The sequence below is a fragment of the Protomyctophum parallelum genome (genome assembly GCF_964188405.1).
Source record: "Protomyctophum parallelum genome assembly, chromosome: 14".
NCBI lineage: Eukaryota > Metazoa > Chordata > Actinopteri > Myctophiformes > Myctophidae > Protomyctophum > Protomyctophum parallelum.
The window spans coordinates 11,598,270-11,614,212 of record NC_139709.1 but is presented as its reverse complement, the minus strand read 5'-3'; the positions used below and the strand labels follow the sequence as shown (position 1 = coordinate 11,614,212).

Sequence of the window (15,943 nt, the reverse complement as noted above, 5' to 3'; positions counted from 1 at the left end):
TGTGTGTGTGTGTGTGTGTGTGTGTGTGTGTGTGTGTGTGTGTGTGTGTGTGTGTGTGTGTGTGTGTGTGTGTGTGTGTGTGTGTGTGTGTGTGTGTGTGTGTGTGTGTGTGTGTGTGTGTGTGTGTGTGTGTGCTGTACTCCGTACAGTATAGCAGACGATGTGACAGCAGATTTAGGGCACCGGGCCAGAGGAAAAGTCTGCCTGGAGGAGAAAATGGGCAGGATATCAGGATGAGTTCACTTCTACAGCTCTCACTGTGCAATGTCCGGGTGTGTGCGCACGGGCGTGTATACGTGTGTGTGTGTGTAGTGTACCCTGCAGGGTGGAGGGTGTCGTAAGCTATTATGTGTGTATATGTGCACAGCTGGGCGTTTCCATTTGAGTGAAATGGTGTGTGTGTGTGTGTGTGTGTGTGCGTGGATATATGTGTGCAAGTGAATGCGTGTGTGCGTGCGTGCACACAGTAAAGTGGGTCATATGCACAACATGCTCACATCACGGATGGCACACAGCGAGCGTTGACTCACGACGTCATGCACGCTGAGACAAACACAGCCGCCGTTGCCCAGGCAACCCCATCTCAGCTCACTTGTGAAACCTCATCTTTGCATTCGTCATGATTTGCATTTTGCATCCTTTTAGAAAACACCTCACACACATTTACATTTTCATTTACAAATTTAGCCCATGCATTAGCAGACACTCTACAGTGTGTAGAGAGTGTCTGCTAATGCATGGTTAAATGTGTAAATAGTATAGTCTACATTACAGTAAGGACAACACAAGGTAATACATAAAATGCGTAGAAGTACTAATCTAGGATCATAGGCAAGCCAAGAACCTACGTCAGTCTAAACAGTATGTTAAAAACAATCCGTAATTGAAACTATACACACTATAGGGTGCCAGGTCTTCAAACTAATCTTGCATCTAGGAAACTTTGGAGTTTGGACACTTTTAAAAGCACACTCAAAACAGTGAACACACCTGTTCTCTCGGGCCTTTCAAACCATTTAGACCTGAGGCAGATTCTAAAAAATGGTTTCTAAATCAGTAAAACAGTTTTCTGAAATACCTGTTTCTGTGTCAGTGGTGCTCAACATTTCAGGACCCCTAGAATTAATGAATTATATGTATTTGGCCGCCGATCCCCATCTGAACCCTCCCAGAAGCAAAGATTTTTGTTAAAAACTTTCACTCTGAAAGAATATATATTCAATGATTTGAGGCACATTTTCACGATTTTTCCAAAATAGCAGACCTATATACCTTGTTGATCTGCTATTTTTCAATAGCTAAAGTATAACATAATCCTTAAAACACCAAAAGGGGTTCCCATAGACCTCCTTCCTTGGTTGGACATTTTGTTTGTCAACTAAATGGAAACTATTCAAAAGACTATGACTAAAACTGAAATTTGCTGATGCCAAAAACAACACTATGCATCACATGCAGAGAGACAGTGTGTAGTGCCTCAGTGTTCTATCACAGGTAAACCAAGAACTCATAGCAAACAATATGACAAAGAATATACTAATCTGTGTGTTTTTGCAGCATGTGGTTTGTATGTTCCATGTTGTTGACACGAGTGACACCTGTCACCCCTCCCTCTATTCGTGTGGGTGTTTGATCTATTTGAAGATTCTGACTTTCAAATGTACCGTACAATGTAATTCTTGTTTTGATTGTATTGGTGTATTGTTGTATTGTGCTTTCTGCTTTGGCAATGTAAACGTATGTTTTCTCATGCCAATGCTATGCATGTGTCTATAGTCAACAGTGTCGAAACCAGCTCCAGAGAGAGAGAGAGAGAGAGAGAGAGAGTTTGAAGGCATGTCTAGGCATATATAGAGATGTAAATATGCATAGCTGTGACAGTGTAGCCTACCGTATGTGCGGCGTGCACGTGACCGCACGTGCACATGCATGCATAATGTTTGTGTGTAATAATTGGACTCCGTGACACCTGTCGTTCAAGTATTCGTGTCAGGTGATGTGAGCTAGTGTGTGTGCGTGTGCATGTGCGTGCGTGTGTGTGTATGCGTGCATGTGTTCTGTACAGCATGTACCTAACATAGGTACATGACTCAGAGACCATAACTCTGAGGTCTCTGAGTCATAATATGATAATAATAATAATATCGGTTCCTTCATGTTGTGTTGATGATGGCGGGCCGTAAAAGCTGCTATAAGCAATAATATGTCAACATTCTAATTTCTTTGGTGTTCAGACAGCCAGCAATGAGTAAAACGCTCCCAAAACTATTGTAGTCTCTGTGACACATCTGGGGGCCGCAATCTGCATTCAAAGATGTTCCTAGAAGCTTTGTCATTGGTCGGGGAAAAACGGGTCGCAATGACTAACCAATCAGGTTAGTCATTGCAATGACTAACCAATCAGGAAGCAGACAGGCAAATCGACCAATGAAAAATCTTCTAGGTAAATATTTGAATGCAGATTGTGGCCCCTAGGTGTGTCGCAGAGACTCGATTTTTGTTGGGAGCGTTCTACACATTGCTGTCTGTCTGAATAATAATACAAATAAAAGGTCATAAAAAAATTGACATATTATTGCTAATAGCAGCTTTAACCCATTCTGACCGGGCACCCATTTTGGTGTTGGCATCATGTCGTGCTTTAGCTATTGAAAAATAGCAGATCTACAAGCTCATATCGCGCCACCGAGTGGCCACCGAGTGGCGCGATACGAGCTTGTAGGTCTGCTATTTTTTGAAAAATCGAAGAACGACTGACATTTCTAGAATCTGATCTCAGGTCAGAATGGGTTCATCAGACCAGTGGGTGTCCGGTGGAAACCTCGTATGAATCTGATCTCAGGTCAGAATGGGTTAACTTCCTGTACTGTACTCGACACACTCCACACCTTATCAACACTGACCATAAGTAAGTGGTGCAACTCCGTGTGGGGGTCCCCGGGGAGGGCCCGATTCCGGAGAGCCGCCCCGTGTCTGAAACGGTTGAGAAATGACAGAGTTACAACCATGCTGTTTTCCTGCTCACACATACCCAGCCAGCCAGGCAGGCAGCCAGCCAGCCAGGCCAGGCAGGGACAAGGCCTGTGCAAGGCCAGTAAGGAACACTGTTTTAACAAGATGTGTGCTCTGGCGTGCATTTGTGCATGTGTGCATGTGTGCATACGTGCGTGGCTATGTGTATACTGCATTTCGCACATAATGCGAGTGGGCTTAGTAGTGCAGTGTGTACATTATGTCATCGAGCAGGTTAGATCACATTTTAGTTTAGTGCATGCATCGCATATATACAGAGAGTAGCTCTGGTCCATTACTCTAATGTAGGGGTATTCAATTAGATTAGGCCGCGAAGCGCGGAAATTTGTGGGTTCTCAAAATGCTTTTTGTGCTCAAACACAAAGATTTATGTATATTTCCGCACAGTAATGAGCAGGATAATATGTCTATACAGGTAAATGCCACCTTAGAATAGATGTAGGCCTAGACCTATTTGACAGTGCATAAACAGCATTGCTTTGACATTAACGACCATCAGCTGGACAGACACACACACGCACACACACACACACACACACACACACACACACACACACACACACACACACTCACTCTGCTGTGGGCAGTTCAGAAACCCGTCCACGACCACCAGTGACCTCATCGTTAGGCAGATTGTTTTTTAAACAAGATTTATTTACGTGAGAATAGTTTATCAGACTATAAAGATCAGATTACATAGAGCAGTGATTCCCAAAGTGGGGTTCGGGGTCTGGGGACCCCCAGGGTCCTTGAGGCAGTTCCAGGGGGTCCCCAGGGAAATGGTTTGGAACCAAATGGACCCTTATGGGTCTGTAACTCTGAGAGTGTACAAATGGAACCAAATGGACCCTAACAGGGTTTATTATTGTGAGAATGATGGCTTCCATTTTCGCATTGCAACTTTTCAGGACTAGAAAGCCTGCAGTTTCTATTGGCTTGGATTCTCCATTGATGTCACTGTTGGGTGGGTTTCTGAACTGCAGACAGCCCTCCTATGTGACACAGACCGAGTAGAAAACAACGTGTCATTTTATCATGATTATTAGTGAGGACCTATTATATGAAGATAGGTTGAAAAGTGGTCCTTTAATGATTACCGTCATTATGGTAATCTCACAATTAATATCGCACACACCAACCTGTAACTTTTATTAGCCCTCTTATTATTCTCAAAAAAAAAGAGAAAAAAAAACGTTTTTCCTTTTTTTTCCCAAAATTCTTCCAGGGGCCACAAGGGGTCGCTCAATTGAATATCCCTAAATGCCTTTGCATGATAGAGCTATGCTACTCTCCAGTCTCGACTTCCTGCGCTCGCATGAAATGCAGGCCAGCCTCTCGACTGTAGTGAAAATACTCACTATAGTACTCACCACCAATACAAAGACGGTGTTGGTCATTATAGAAAGACTACTTTCCCTATAGCGGACGCACTCTGACGGGTCCATTTGGTTCCATTTGTACACTCTCAGAGTTAAATTAACATTGATTTGACAATACAAATTGGGGTCTCAGAGATAGAAATGCCATTAAATGGGGGTCCGTAGACTAATGCATGTCAAACCTGGGGTCCATGAAATTAAAGGTGTTGAGAATCACTGCTAGAGCCATAACAATCTTTTCTTATGTGGGGGGTCGCCCTGGCATATCTTTTCAAATGGGGGGTCCGCGGGGCTAATGAGTGCCAATTTGGGGGTCCTTGGCATGAAAAGGTTTGGGGACCACTGGCCTAATGGAGAGTGGAAAAAGTGGAGGCTGGCATTTGAAAATGGAGAGACCTACTGTATATGGAAACAGAAAGACAGAGAGAGGTACGAAGATGGAGGCGAGACGAGTGAGATGGAGACGCGGGGAGGAGGGGGCGTGGGGTGGCGGGGGGCCGCGGGCGGGAGGGGGGAGGGGGGAAGGTGGGGGTTGTTGTTTTGATTATATAGCAGCCGACACGGTCACTGACTGATAGTGACGCAGGATCACAAGGCCAGTTCCAGAGACTATACCAGGAAAAGGAGGGTGCGTGCGTGCGTGTAAGTGTACGTGTGCGTGTGCGTGTGCATGTATGTGTGTGTGCGTGTGCGTGTGTGTGCATTGAATTAATGCAATGAGAGAAACTGGAAAGAGGGGATATAGATTATACTAGTATATGCCGGCTCTAACATAATCCCATGAAGTAAAGTACTGCACATTTACTCAAGTACTGTAAGTGCAATTTTTAGGTACTTTTACTGTAGTATTATCATTTTTTTTAGTAGTAGTAGTTGTAATACTTCATACTTCTACTCCACTACATCTCGGAGGCAAATGTTTTTACTCTGAAATATGTCAAAAGGGTTAAGAATTACTTGGCAGTTTTACATTTAGAACATGAAATTATTTATTATACTTTGGCTATCTTCGTTTTACAAATTGTGGGGAAACCTGAGTACTTTTTACTTTTGTGCTTTAAGTATATTTTGATGCCGTGTGTGCGCACGCATGCGTGCGTGTGCGCATGCGTGCGTGCGTGCGTGCGTGCGTGCCTGAGTTATACTCTGTTGCACGCCGCGTCTCACGCGCACTCCAAAACATCCGATCTACAAGCCCACGGCAGCTCGCCAGCGGCACACGTTGTGATCTTATGAAGCTGTTATTTGTGGGTTCGTGCATGCCTTTAAATCAGGCTCCACAGTGGAATGTTGTTGAGGGGTCAAACACTGGTGAAGTGGTGGTAAAACTACTCAAATTCTTTACTTAAGTAAAAGTATCAATACTGTAATGTACTGTAGAAATAATCTGTTGCAAGTAAATGCCCAGATAATCAAGATGTAGTTGAGATGAGTACAAATTAAAGTATTGCCATATATACCCATTTAGACCTGAGGTCCATTCTAAGAAAATGGCTTCTAAATCCTGACAGTTTTGTGAAAACCCTATGTTTCTATGTCATGGTGCTCAACCTTTTGCATGTCAAGGACCCCCAGATTTATCGGTATTTGGCCACGTCCCACATCTGAAGATATGGGGCTCCATTTTCGTCACCGCTAAACCCCTTATCCCTAAACCTCTTGGTTATTTTTTACTATTTTTCAAAACATTTTTGAATAGTTAAAAATGGCCAGTCTACAAGCTCACAACGTGTTAATGTAGATTGGCTAGTTGAATTATTCAAAAATGTTTTTCAAAGGAAGTTTAGGGATAAGGGGTTTGTCCCTGCAATGTTGTTGCAGGGACAAAGTAACTAATAACAAAAAAATCAAATAATTGTATAGTGAGTGAAAGTACAATATTTGCCTCTGAGATGTGGCAGAGTAAAAGTGAAACTATATAAAGAATGGAATAAATGTACCTCAAGATTGTACTGAAGTACAGTTGTTGTTTTTGTCGACTAAAACTAAGTCTGAGTACCTTTTTTCACAGAGGAAAACTAAATGAAAACTAAGCTAAAACTAAGACTAAATGTATTGACAATTTCGTTGACAGATAAAAACTAGACTAAAATGTTAGGAAGGGACAAGAGATCCAGTACAAGTCATTTTACACTTTGTTGCATGCTGAAAATAGCCGATCTACAAGCTCACAAGCTCGCGTTGTGAGCTTGTAGATCGGCTATTTTCAGCAAGTGTAAAATCAGCCATTACGACGGCATCAAGGCCCGACAAAATACATTTTAGTCGACTAAATCAACTATACATTTAGTCGACTAAAATCTTATGACATTTAGTCGACTAAAACTAGACTAAAATAAAAATGTGCTGCCAAAAGCAACACTGCACAGTACTGTACTCAAGTAAATGTACTTAGTTACTTTCCACATATGAATGGGGAGGGGGATGGGCCGGGGGGGGGAGGGAGGAGGGAAGCATGTGCAGCCAATCAGATACAGTTATAGTAGCAGATCAACCACACAAGGTTCTTTGATGTGAGGACGAAGAGGAGGAGAGGGTCTTCATCACATCCAGTCACAAGGCTGTTTGATGTGTTCTTCACAGGACCCTCATCCCCCTCTCTGAAACATCGCTAACAGACAGTGATGTTAGTGTATAGTTGGTGAGGAGGGGGTCAACCAGGGCGTTGGAAACACACACACTGAAGAAGCGACTATCTGTACAGGCCAAATGAGCACTATTTTTTTTTTTTTTTTCAAGATATTTTTTTGCGGCTTACGCCTTTATTGATTTTTCAAGGGATAGAAAGTAGGCTGACAGGAAACGGGAGAGAGATGGGGGGGATGACATGCGGTAAAGGCCGTGTCGGGTCCGGGAGTCGAACCCGCGGCACACCGCGACTGGATCACCAGTCCGGTGCCCAGACCGTTACGCTACGGCCTGGGCCCAAATGAGCACTATTGGCTGCAAAACAACAAAAGGAAAGAGAACATCTTGGAAAGAAGGGAATAATTTGGAATATTAAAAAAATGGAAAAGGCAAAGGTTTCCTGGATGGTGTCTAACACAGGAATGCTATGAGTGTCACATGGGTGGACCACCTCAGAAATGTGGACCCTCTACGCCGGAATGGGGGGCCTTCTCCCCACGGGTCACAGACAAGGTCAGAGGGGGAGAGAGAGAGAGAGAGAGAGAGAGAGAGAGAGAGAGAGACTGTGTACATCTGACGTCTTTCCCAAGAATTACATTACATTGCATTACCTTTCAAAGAAAAAACAAGGAACGTATATAGCCATGTCACACAGGAGACGTTTCTGGCCTGCAGACCGCAGTGGCCTTGAGGTAGTATAAACCTTTATGAGATCAGAGAGATACTGAGGTGACTTAAAGTGATTTAAAGACAAACAATAAAGTCTTAAAATCAATTGTGAAGCGAGTACATGGGATTTGGGAGCCACTCCGAGCCAGCGAGTACTAGGGAAGCCAGCGAGGTGCTCAGGCCATAGAGTAGCTGTCATGAGGTCACTGCCTGCGGGTTCCAGTTAGGAGACGTACTGTGCGTGCCGCAGCAGCATCTGTAAACAACCATCAATTGAATTCTGCGAGAGTTGCAGAGGAAAACACATCACGCCATGATTCTGCTGGAACATGACACTCGGTTCCCAAAGAGCTCACCTCACCTGGTTTAGCTTTATGCTGCCCTCCAGGCCTGTTCCGAGAGAGGAGGGTGTGTGTAAATACTCAGAAAACCACAATAAGGAGAGAGAAAGAGACAGAGAGAGAGAGACAGACAGATAAAGGGATCCTTAAAGGACACTAGGGCAGTGTCACCCGATTCGACTGTTATCAATAGACAAGACTGCAGTGATCACTTAGGATCAGTACGATTGTTTTGAACGGTTTGGTTTGAGCTGAAATTTCATCCGAAACGTTAGACCAGGAAACGATGAGGTGCAGATGGGGTCATTCACCCATCGGGCCTGCTTCCCATGGGATCATATCACATTCATATTTCTTTATGTGCCTTTGGAACGTGAGACGGTATACTGTATGTACATTAAATGTACAATACAGTATATATTACCGTATCACGTTCCAAAGGCACATAAAGCACATAAAGCAACATGTGTTGGCTTTATGTGCAACATGTGTACAGTACAGTACAAACACACAGTGTTTGTACTGTACCACACAGTACAGTACAAATTTTGTACTGTACTGTGTGGCCCCCATGCCGGCCCTCCCTGTTGTTTATCTGTCACGATCACAATCATCTTTGTTGTCACATCACACACACACACACACACACACACACACACACAAACACACTGTACATGATATGCTATCACGTACATGAAGGTGTCATTTCTGTTTCTCTGTCTCTATCGAGTAATGCCCTTGTATGGTAATAATGGGAAATGGTGCATTGATATAGAGCGTCGTAGTCCCGCCCCCTCGAGAGACCCGGAAAATAATTCCCTGTTCATTTTCCTCATAGACTTTTCAAAAAGTATTTATTTAAAGACGTTTACGCCGAGGACAAAGCCAACTCTTGTCGTGACAAATCATGACAATAAACACAATGTTTTGGGCCAAACAAATGATTAGAAGTTGTTTTTCTTCTTTGTAATTATTTGTTTGGTCCAACATATTGTGTTTGTTGTCATGATTTGTCACGTTGGTTTCGTACGATGCTTAAAAGGTATTTAAATAGATACTTTTTAAAATGTCTATGGGAAAAATGCATTGGGAATTATTTCCTGGGCCTGGCGTCGTCATGAAAGGGGGCGGGACTGCGACTCTCTATAGCGCTTCACGTATAGGTTGTGCATTACATTACGGACCTGAAGAAGACCTGTTGTGGGTCGAAACGTTGTACTTTTCAAATAAACGTACTCTGGGAGCAGCTGTACTATAACAGTGTGTGGACCTCCTTCCTCTAATCCTGTATACGTACTGTATGTTTTCCTTCAGCACCCGCAGAATCTTTTATAGATCTACCCCATGAGCCACTGTACAGTATGTCTCTCTGTCTCCATTATGCCTACTGTACATTAACCCTTTTAGACAGCCTTCTGGAGCCCAATGTAAGGTATGTTTACTTTGTCATACAATGGCATTGTGAGAAAGTGTTGTTATTTCTGGTTATTTACTGCATTATCTAACCATAATATATGATCTAACCTTCCTTTTTCTTATATTATAATAGTCTACCGATATGATTATCCGGTTGGAGCCAAGATGCCTCTGCTATTGTTTTGGTACAGCCTGTCGTGTTGTGGTTCAACAGCTTGTCCTTGTAGCAGATATACAACTATGGTCTGAGCGCTGCAGTGCTCGTTGGCATGCAGAACGACATTTATTCTCTCCATGATATTACATTAAAGGTGCGTTCAAACCATTTGCCCAGACCTGTATGTCTTGGCAAATGGTTTGTATAGCAGCCTATATTGTTTTTTCCACCGTCAGGGTCTGGGGGCGCCGTTCGCATCGCCCTGTTCGCGCCGCGCCCGTTCGTGCAACTTCTCATCTTTGCATTGACATTGCATGTAAAATAATGGCTTCTAATGGCTCTAACTATCCATGCAGGTCTGAACGCAGCTCTATAAGCATCATCTATAAGGCGTGTGACACCGCCGTGCGTAGCGAGGCATGAAGTAAGCTTGGCGCTCATGGATCGGGCCCGGAATCCCCCGATCCCAGAATCCCAGAATCCCACTCCCTTTTCCTCTCTCTGTTGTCGTTGGACCAGGAAACGTTTGTTTGTCGTTTCCTGTCAGCCGTGCTTGGGCGACACGCATGCATGATGCACGCATGCACGCACACACGCATGCACACACACACACGCATGCACACACGCATGCACGCATGCACACACGCATGCATGCACGCACACACGCACACACACGCATGCACACACGCACGCACACACGCATGCACACACGCACTCACACACACGCCCCTTCCACTTCCCTCTCTGCCGTCTAGCTGCTGAGTTACATAAGGCTCCGAGTCCCGGGGGGTCAAAAGGTCACACCGCTGTTGTCAGGGGAAACGGAGAACAGAGGGGTGAGAGAGAGGGGGGGGGGGGGGGGGAAGAGAGAGAGAGAGCGAGAGAATTTAATAGAGAGAGAGAGAGAGAGAGAGAGAGAGAGAGAGAGAGAGAGGGGGGGAGAGGCAGAGATAGAAAGAGGGAATTAGACAGAGGCAGAGAGAGAGAGAGAGAGACGCCTCTGAGATGAAGAATATAGATTGGTTGCCTACAGTACCCCAGTGATAAAGAAAGAAAGTGTGTGTGTGTGTGTGTGTGTGTGTGTGTGTGTGTGTGTGTGTGTGTGTGTGTGTGTGTGTGTGTGTGTGTGTGTGTGTGTGTGTGTGTGTGTGTGTGTGTGTGTGTGTGTGTGTGTGTGTGTGTGTGTGTCACCATGGACTGCTATCATATTATTACACCACTACACTATCATTATTATCTGACAACATTGTTATACCATACTATATTATCCTACACTATTTCATTCATTATTATTGTTATTGCTACTACTTGTATTTCCCTGTATCTCCTTCCCTGTCTATCTCTCTTGTATTCTTTCTTCCTATTCCCCCCTCTCTCTCACCCCTCTGTATAGAGACTGTTGACTCGCATCAACTAAGAAAAGAGGGTGGTGTTTCTCCTTTATTTGCCGATGGGTTCTCAGATTGGGGGTAGAGTGGCTGGTAGAAGTGCCGGATGGGAACCGTGAGGTTCCTAGTTCCATCCCTGTGGGCTCCCCCAGAGTTAGTTTCGAAGTGTCCTTGAGCAAGACTCTGGCTGAACCCCTAATTGCTCCAGATGTGCAGGTTGGTGCATTACATGGTTTCCTCTGCCATCGGTGTGTGAATGTGTGCGTGAATGTAATGCACAATCTATGTATAACGCGCCTTGGATAGAAAAACGCTATATAAATACACCATTTACCATTTACTATTTTACCATGAAGTTGCCTGCATGTACAGTATTAAAGGGCTCGAATACAGCTGAGATAATGACAATATTTGTGAACTCTGTTGTCGGTCTATTTGCTATACCGTATATTTTCACACAACGTAAAGAAGCACTCATATGTTCTGGATCATGCATGGTCAACTGGTGGCCCGCATTAAGTGAATGCGGCCATCAGAATATTGATAATTATATTTATTTCGTTCAGCTGTTACAATTCCAAACATGCAAACATGACCCACTTTAATTACTTCAGTCTAAATTAGTAGCTTAATGACTATAGTATTAAAATGTTTTTGTCTTTTTTTTATGTCCAATGAATTTGTATTTAGTTCATAAAGTTAGCATAACTATGATTAACGGAATTTGAAAGGCATTTGAAATTACATCAAAATGTTAATTTTCAGGATTCCAATTTAAAAATAGCAGCGTCGCCGCGCAACGCGGTTTGAGCTTGTATATCGGCGATTTTTGCTACGACAGTAATATCCACTGTGGCCCTCTGGAGTGAGTGTGGAAATATAGTGGCCCTCTCCATCGTCAAAGTTGCCCACCCCTGTTCTGGATCATAATGTCTGGATGTCACATCCATAGCCTTCTACTGCTTCTACGATTCAGTAGAAGGCTATGGACCAGAGCTAATACAGTTCCATGCAGGCTCCATAATTAGGCAGCTTCTATATATATACACTGTCCATCCATGGGAACATAATATCCAACCAAGCACTTACCCTGCATTAAAACGCACAGGGCTCCACATGGTGATGAGTGCTATGCTATAGTCCACTGTATATCGTCTGTATATCGTCTGTCGAGTGGAAACCTCATGTCCAAAACTGTTACATTTCAGGATTCAATGTTTTTTTTAAGTAGCAAAAGTCGATCTATCCAATCCAATCCACTTAATTTATAACGCACATTTAAAACAACAGAGTTGAAACAAATTGCTGTACACAAGTCTACAAGCTCGTAGCGTGCTATGAGCTTGTATATCTGCTATTTGTCAATAGCTAAAGCATAGCGTAATGCTAAAATGGGTTTAAGTGGTTGGACAGCATGTGGAGCTTATAACTGCGGTTCAATTTTCAAAAGGCTGAACGTTAACTCCGGACAGATGTCGCTCCACGGTGGCAGGGTGAGAAATACTTCGGCTAAATGGCTGTTATTGTTGGGAATTTCCTTCAGAAATCCATAATATCCTCAGATTTCAGGGGTCGAGGTCATCGTGGCCTCTACGGTGGTTCCCTTGGGGCTTTGGATTTATAGAACGTTGGCTTTGTGTGGCACATGTGGCCCCCAACCTTCATTTAGTGTGGCCCGGGGGCCGCATGTGGCCCCCAACCTTCACTTAGTGTGGCCCGGGGGCCGCATGTGGCCCCCAACCTTCACTTAGTGTGGCCCGGGGGCCCCATGCGGCCCCCAACCTTCACTTAGTGTGGCCCGGGGGCCGCATGTGGCCCCCAACCTTCACTTAGTGTGGCCCGGGGGCCCCATGCGGCCCCCAACCTTCACTTAGTGTGGCCCGGGGGCCCCATGCGGCCCCAACCTTCACTTAGTGTGGCCCGGTGCCCCCATGCGGCCCCCCAACCTTCACTTAGTGTGGCCCGGGGGCCCCATGTGGCCCCCCAACCTTCACTTAGTGTGGCCCGGGGCCCCATGCGGCCCCCAACCTTCACTTAGTGTGGCCCGGGGGCCCCATGCGGCCCCCAACCTTCACTTAGTGTGGCCCGGTGGCCCCATGCGGCCCCCCAACCTTCACTTAGTGTGGTTAATTATTTCAGTCTAAATTAGGAGAAAATCTTTTTTTTATCTATAATTTTTATCCCACGATTTTGTAACCCATTTTTCACCCCTGTGTCAATGATCTAATGTGATCCTGGGCTCTAAACACACCCAACCTGGAGAGAGCAACGGACTTGAACTCATGCTTCCTTCATGTGTCCCAAGTGTCCAAGTTGCTCCTTTACACCTGACAGGGGGGAGTTTCCCTGGTTGGACGTAGCGCGTGGAAGGAACACGTTATTCCAACCAGTTCCTTTCCCCTCCATCAGGCGCCCCGGCTGGTCAGGGGAGGCAGTTTTGTGTGTGTGTGTGTGCGTGTGCGTGGGCGCACAGTGATATTTGTCAGGTGAAAGAAGCGCTGGTTTGTTTATTTAGTAACGAACGCTCCTCTCAACCATCTCAACCGTCTCAATCATAACATTACGTTACATAACATTGGGTCATGTGTCTCTAAAGATTTCTGTTACCTGCTTCCTGTAACCTGTTTCCTGGTCATGTGACCTGAGTAACCAATATATGGCAGCAGCGTGTGGTGGCCAATCAGGACTAGGTCCTCAGTATGACTCATGTATGACTAGGTCTTCTACATTTCATGAGCTGTTGTTCGTCAGGTTTCACCTGACACAAATTAAAAAAATACCAATACGAAAACAACAATACATAACACAGGGCAACATAAAGACTTCTTGGATCTTTTATTAGTCCGGCAGCCGGGGTTGACGGGTGGGAAATTTGGTATATTGTCTTTTTTATTGGCCTAAAATATTGTCTATATACATTCATGAATCCACTTGCTGACCGGCTGTGGGTATCGCACAATTCTTTTTTATAGGAGTTTCTTGTGACCCTACCATTAACATCCTATGGCAGGCAAAAATGTCAAACTACGGGGTTTTCATGATTCTGAATCCATTCCAATTAGTTTTGCACAAAAAACCACTCCTTGGACATTTGGCTATGGCTAAGGCTATGGCTGTTTTTAGCCCAATAAGTGTATTTTGTGCAAAACTAATGCTTGGAATGTATTCAGAATCATGAAACCCCCCTAGTTTGACATGTCACACGCTACTTAAAGCAAAAGGGATGTTTGCCTGCCATAGGAGGTTAATGGTAGGGTCACAAGAAACCACTATTAAAAATATTGCCCGATACCCACAGCCGGTCGGCAAGTGGATTCAAGAATGTATACATGTATATAGACAATATTTTAGGCCAATAAAAAAGACTATGCCAAATTTCCCACTTTAAACAAAAGAAGTCTGTCGGCTGCCGGACTGTATGCTTTTATGGGTATTTCCAGTTGTAGACGAAAACAAGGGCTCGCAACTCACTTTGTAACGTGCCAGGTAACTTGTATTCACGAACACAGCAGGCAGGACATAATTATGTGAGTTACGGCCCCGTTTAACAGTTTGGCCCAGCACCAAGACCGGAGGATGTGCGGTATATTATCTTATTATTATTTCCAGTTATAGGCCATTTTTAACTGTGCTTTCCTCAAACTGTTAATACAATTTCTAATCGATCAATGATGATGATGATTGATGATTGTGTGATACTGTAATATGAAGTACAGAGTTGATTTATGAAAAAACACCAACAGTTATAATATGGAGATATACTGTGAGAGGCTTCTGCCCGACAGCAACGATATATATACATATAGTAGTGTGCATACTGTGAGTATGAATAGTTTATGGCCCAGCCAGGCTTTTGGCTCAGGCTCAGATGCAGACTGCAGCCCTCAGATGGATTACCTCCTCGAGCAACGACTCGATGCAACATGATCATTCTGTTTATCACATCGTGCTGTCACGTCGTTTATTTACGACGACAACACAAACAAATTATAATTTGACCTGCACTGTAACCACTTAGGGCCTCACTCACACCTTCGCAGCTAGATGTAAACAAAGGGTAAGTGTCATGGCTGCCCCAATGCATTTCCAATGGAAGTCACATGGTTGGACACAACATTTTTGTTGCATGGCTTTCGGCTGTGTTTTGACTGCATACAACAAAAATGTTGTGTCAAATCAAACCATGTGACTCCCATTGGAAATGCATTGCGAGCTTGCATCAGTAAACAAGTCTCATGCATCAGCTATACATCAATCTGTGAAGGTGTGAGTGAATTCTACTGTGTATAAACAGAAAGAGACAAAATAGCGAAGATGCAGGCTCAGTGTGGGGACTGGGGAGGGAGTTGAGTCAACACAGTGTAGGTTGCTGCTGGCTGGCTGCAGTGTGGGGACTGGGGAGGGAGTTGACTCAACACAGTGTAGGTTGCTGCTGGCTGGCTCCATGTGGGGACTGGGGAGGGAGTTGACTCAACACAGTGTAGGTTGCTGCTGGCTGGCTCCGTGTGGGGACTGGGGAGGGAGTTGACTCAACACAGTGTAGGTTGCTGCTGGCTGGCTGCAGTGTGGGGACTGGGGAGGGAGTTGACTCAACACAGTGTAGGTTGCTGCTGGCTGGCTGCAGTGTGGGGACTGGGGAGGGAGTTGAGTCAAGACAGTGTAGGTTGCTGCTGGCTGGCTCCGTGTGGGGAGTCTGGGGACTTGGGAGGGAGTTGGCTCAACACAGTGCAGGTTGCTGCTGGCTGGCTGCAGTGTGGGGACTGGGGAGTTGAGTCAACACAGTGCAGGTTGCTGCTGGCTGGGTACGTGTGGGGACTGGGGAGGGAGTTGAGTCAACACAGTGCAGGTTGCTGCTGGCTGGCTGCCTCTCCACATCACGCAGCCATTCTGTCATCTATGAAAGTTGCAGTTTTCCACTTTAGGTTCCATTGT

General features: G+C 44.8%; 1 protein-coding gene across 1 annotated transcript in view; it reads right to left on the bottom strand.

Moving 5' to 3' along the window:
- LOC310870597 (C-X-C chemokine receptor type 4-like) overlaps positions 1 to 15,943 on the bottom strand; it is a 277,312-nt gene that overhangs the window by 45,632 nt on the left and 215,737 nt on the right. The window lies entirely within an intron of this gene.